The 5697-nt window shown below is 36.0% G+C and overlaps 1 non-coding gene across 1 annotated transcript; it reads right to left on the bottom strand.

Moving 5' to 3' along the window:
- Nucleotides 1-5172: 5172 nt before the first annotated feature.
- On the bottom strand, nucleotides 5173-5279 carry LOC121988188. Its single transcript, XR_006113927.1, has one exon. It is a non-coding gene; the product is annotated as a small nucleolar RNA R71 (small nucleolar RNA).
- Between the last annotated feature and the right edge of the window lie 418 nt (nucleotides 5280-5697).

Genomic DNA, 5697 nt, shown 5'->3' with positions numbered 1-5697 from the left:
CTTGTTTTGGCTTTCTCTACTCAGTATATGATCTCTGATCCACTAAGGCTTTTCCCGCAATACTACTTTGCCAACAGTAATAATAGTAATACAAAATATTATGGTAAAACTAAACTTAGATTTACCAAGATTCGCTGGTCCAGTCGACTGCACGCGGTCGACTGGAAACCATACGATCAGCCTTGCTTAGAGTTCACTCCTCCAAGACTTCCCGTTATCTAAGGTTACCTCCCCTAGGATTTTCTCCATCTGGATTCACTCACCAGAACCTAGAGTTAACTCCCTCTAGGATTTTCTCCACCTAGTTTCAGTTAGTAGGACCTAAGGTTACCACCCCTAGGATTTTTTTCACTCGACTTTACTCACGAAGACTCAACATTGGATCGACGCACCAGGGATTCAATATCGGATCCTCCAGGCTTATTGAATTGACCTGACTTCCACGATCTACCGAGATTTCTTAACTGCAGTTATGACTAGTCACTTAGTTGGCTTCTCACTCTTGCCTAACCATGACTAGGACTTCCCTTGATCAAACTCTATTAAACATATTTATCAAACATTAAAACCTTGGAGGTCGATTGCACCAACACATATCCCAAAAGGGGCATGACCGTGTGGATCTACATGGTTGTGCCTCCCATGCTATGAAGAAGACATGATAGGGTTATGCCCCATGGCACAGTCGCGTCTCTCAATGGGTAAAGAACTAGACCCACCAGAAGTCAATAGGGAGATGGCAGTGTGGATCTACATGGTCGTGCTTCCCCTATCCTGGAGAACGAGGACATGACCATGTTAAGAGGCACGGTCATGCCTTCTCTGGCCTAGTATTTCAAGACACAACTCTGTCTAGGAGACACGACTATGCTTCCTTAGATCTAAACTCCCGAGACCTAGCCATGCCAAGTTGGCATGACCGTAACATGACTCATGTCTCTGTTAGAGTGTATATTAAAAGCCTAGCTTTTGTAAATATTTATTTATGAAATAAAAGAATCACATTGGTCAAATGTCTACATTTTATTTGTTAAGTGTAGTTGTTCAATTAATTTATATTATAGATACCATGGTGTGTGGTGTCACACACAAAAGATCATGTTATCAGTTCTTTATAAATTATAAATAGTTGCTCACAACTAAGATAGAAAGGAACAAACCATTAGAATAGTCATAGTGTAATTAGGTATTAGTTTATCTTGACTAATAAATTACACTAGTACACTCTAAGTGTATTGAGTAGGACCATTTTAGGTAAGTTCTTTTTATACTGACTTAATAAAAGAACTAGACCTTAGTTATTATGGAAGTGTGTGCTCTTAATCCTAATATAATAACAAGCACATATATTTAGTATTTATTTCTTTAACTTATCAAAGGGTGAGATTTAGTTCGATAAATCAATAGACTCGATAAGTTGAGAAATGATATTACTTATAGTGTGTGTTGTTGATTATAGAAGGAATCTGTGTCCTAGTTATCTAGGTTGAGAATGTCCCCAAGAGGAGCTCATAAGGATTGTCATGTTAAATTCTGCAGGTAGACTTAGTCCAACATGACAATGAAGTTGAGTGGTACTACTCTTGGAGCTAGATATTAATTAAGTAAGTTGTCAATAACTTACTTAATTAGTGGACTTTCGTTATCTTAAACACAGGGAGACTAACACACTCATATATGAAGGAGCCTATAATGTAATTTGGGATTGGTGCGGTAATGCAATAATAACTCTCTAGTGTCATGAGTTATTATTGATGAACTTGAGTTGTGTGTTCGGGGCGAACACAGGATACTCAAGCTCATCGGAAGGCCAAAACCAATTTCTCCACTAGGTCCCTGTCGTAGTCTCATTAAAGCCTCAAGTCCACCCATATAAAGTCATTCTTTGTGTCCAAGAAGAGGCCGACCCATGACTTGGTGACCAAGCCAAAGGGGCCGGCCAATCTCCTTCACAAAGGGGTCGGCCCTTTGCTTGGTGTCCAAGCAAAGAGGGGCCGACCATGATATGTCAAATTAGGAGGGGTATTTTGAATTTTTAAAATCTTCTCTTTGTAGAAAACTACAAGTTTTAAAAGAGAGTTTTTAAAATATAAAACTTTCCTTATTTGAATTAGGCCACATGGTTTAAAAGAAAGTTTAAAAGTTTTTAAACTTTCCTTTTTTTAACCATCCTCATAGTTTTAGAAAAAAGGAAGAGAAGTTTTAAATTTTAAATCTTTTTAATTTTTGTAACCATGTTAAAAAAGGAAATTTTAGAAGCGAAGTTTTAAATTTTAAAACTTGATTTTAATTTTTAAAACTTTCCTTTTTTAACATCCACATTGGGAAATTAAAAAGAGAGCTTGTAAAATTTTATAAGAGTTTTTATTCTTTGCTTATAAAATTTTTACAAAAGTATTTCCTTCCTTTTAAGTGGCCGGTCACCCTTGCTTGGTGCCCAAGCAAGGGGTCGGCTAATCAATAGATCATCCAATCATTAATTTGGTGATTGAATCAATCAAGAGGAAAGAAAAGGAAAAATAAAAGGGGAAAAGAAAAAACAAGAAGAAGATTTTAATTTTTGTAAAAAGTCTTTCCTTATTTGTCTTGGGCAAGTAATATAAAAGAAGGGGAGAGGAGGCCTCAATGATAATCAATTCTTATTCTCTTGGTGGAGCTCCTCATTGTGGTCGGCCCTCTCTTCCTTTCTTTTCCCTTTGCTCTCTTTTGCTCCTTGGTCGTGGTGGTGGTTGAAACATAGAGAAGGAGGCGAAGCTCTTTGGGTGGTGTTTATCTTTGAGGATCATCGCCCACACGACGTCCAAGGCGAGGCAAGGAATACGACAGAAGATCTCGAGGTCATTAGCATACAAAGAGAAGGTATAACTAGTAATTTTCTTCTGCATCATGCTAGTTATTTTTCTTTGTATGAATTCCAAACACAAGAGGCATTAGATTCTAGTTTTTCAGATTTGTTTCGAAGTTTTGTTTTTTTTGTTTTTCAAATTTATGATTTGATTGTTTCTTTTGGTTAAACCTAGAGTTATATAAATAAATTAAATATTAGCTTTCCTTAAAAGGCTTTGTCTAGGCGGTGGTGGATGCTTTCATACCCAAGAAGGTCATGTGCCTCGCCATGTAGTCCTGGAAGCCAATTTTGGAAATTAGTATTTAATTGAATTTATAACATAGGCTGATTTGAATCAATAGTGTTAAGTTCGCTTGCGATACAAATCTAAACCATTAAGAACAGATAAGTTAAATTTGGAATCAATAATGTTAAGTTCTATTTGCGATTCCTAATTTAACTTCTAAAGAACACAATAGGTTGTTTAGGAAAGGTTCGACACTTGTACAAAATTTTTGTACAGTAGAACCGGTACGATCTTCCTAGGACCAACCAACAGTCTCACGCAACCATGCCTTACCTATAAATAGGGGAGTTCTTCCCCCTTTGAAGGGAGGAGAATTTCTCCTTGGGGAGACTCAAGGTCAAGATCCACATGTCATCTACACCATACTCAATGATCCGAGGCTATTTTTCGATGTCTCCATCTTCTCTGGATGCAAGGATTGGATTCAAAGACCTGACATCACGCTTGGATAAACTTTCCCTCTCTCCTCTCTTAAATTGCTTAGGAACCTTATAATCCTAGTGCCTTTGGATTCAATTGTCCTTGTCATGTAGTAGATCCACTTGTTATAGGATTAAGAGAATAATTGTAATATAAGATTGATGTGAACTCTATAGATTTGCTAATTTTCCTTCTATTGACATGTTTATGCCTTGTATCCATTTGATTAAATATGCGTGTGATGTGTTTGTGCTTAATTTTTATATTTAATTGATTGGATGTATAGATTTCTTATGGGATCAATCACCCGATAGAGGGGATGCCCTAGATCGTATGATTGGGGGGCCCCGTGATAAGGGATATCCCTTTAACTGGACTTTCAAAGGTGTCACATTGAAAGGGAAGGTAATTCTCTATACGGAAGAACCTAATTAGACTTAATGAGTTATTTCTTATTATGTGTTAATAGGTGTATTATATAATCTAAGACCGTATGACCAAGAATCCTAGGTGATAAGGGTTATCCTTTAACCAGACATCCTAAGTCATCTCTACTACCTAAGGACATCGAGTAATCAAGGGAGCAACACTCGGGCATGACCGTCGCGTGGGAGTGTTAGGATTTAATTAGACCTCCTACATTGCATAAAGATAGAGGATAGGAGATGAGCAATCCATAACACATTGATCAACATTATAATAAAATCGAACTTCTAGAACACTCACCTTGAACTGTTCTTCTCAAAACTCTCTTTCTTTCTTTTACTTCCTCGACCTTAGTTAGTAAAATTTCAACCAATATTTTGATCGTCTAGTTCGCTAGCCATGTGAACTCACTAGTGCTCATCAATCCCTATGAAATTGATATTTTATTACTGACGAGGTAATCGTGCACTTACGGTAGTGTAATAAGTTTTTGACATCGTTACTGAGGATTATTTGACATTAGCAATGAACATTTAAGTTAGACTACACATTATAAATATTTCTTTTTTCATTTCATTTTCATTTTTTGTACATAGTTTGCACTTTTATTTCCTTTAATTTTAATAGTTTAATTCTTACCATTTTAATTTCTACACCTACATTCTTTTATATTTAGAAAATATAAGAAAACTTATTTTGAATTATCTTGCTCTTGTGTGAGAAGGTCTAATTCTATAAGAGAATTGTTACCTATAGACCCCGAGATTGAAAGGACCTTTAAAAGAATAAAAATTCTACAAAGCAATAAGGGAAAGCAAAACAAAACATAACAAACAAACCTTTCAAAGATTACGCAGTACCATATGCTCAAGGCCACTAGATTAGTATCACCAGACTGACTGTCGGAGCCAACAATTTTGAGATTAAGTCTTAGTGATTACAATGGTCCAACAACATTAGTTTGGTGGAGGCATACATGAGGACCCGAACCAACACTTGGAGATTTTCTATGAATGGAACAACAAGCATGAACGAAGTTCCAATTGATGTAGTAAGACTACTCTTATTTAATTTTTCTTTGAGAGATAGATTAAAAATCTGGCTCACTTCTTTACCAGTAAACAATATTACATCCTAGACGTAGTGTGAGCAAGCATTCCTAGATAAATTCTACCCTCCGAGCAAAACAACACATATGAAAAATTAGATTGCTAGCTTCAAACAAACTGATATGGAATCTCTTTATGATGTGTGGGATAAATTTAAAAGTATGCTTAGATTGTGTCTGCATCATAGATTGGAAAAATAGTTAGTAGTCTACACTTTCTACAATGGACTCAATTATCTTACTATAGTATCTCTTTCCTCTACATCTGGTGGAGCACTTATGAACAAAAGTCCAGATGAAGCCGAAGAGATAATAGAGAGTGTGATGCTTAATCACCATCAATGGGCATTAGAAAGAAGTGGAACTATTTTTCCTAAAAAATAGATCAAAATGCTGAGTAAATATGACCTTAATACTTTGAGTTTGACATCTACAAATGGGCATCAGAAAGAAGTGAACTATTTTTTTTGGAAATCTGATCAAAATGGCAAGTAAATATGACCTTGATACTTTGAGTTTGATATCTACAAATATTGATGCTTTGTCTAAGAAGTTTGAATTAATGGGTTCTAATTTGGTGAACACAATTATAGGAGTTTATGACTCCTG

This window comes from Zingiber officinale, chromosome 5B, assembly GCF_018446385.1.
Source record: "Zingiber officinale cultivar Zhangliang chromosome 5B, Zo_v1.1, whole genome shotgun sequence".
Taxonomy (NCBI): Eukaryota; Viridiplantae; Streptophyta; class Magnoliopsida; order Zingiberales; family Zingiberaceae; genus Zingiber; species Zingiber officinale.
This window is presented reverse-complemented; position numbering and strand designations above follow the sequence as displayed.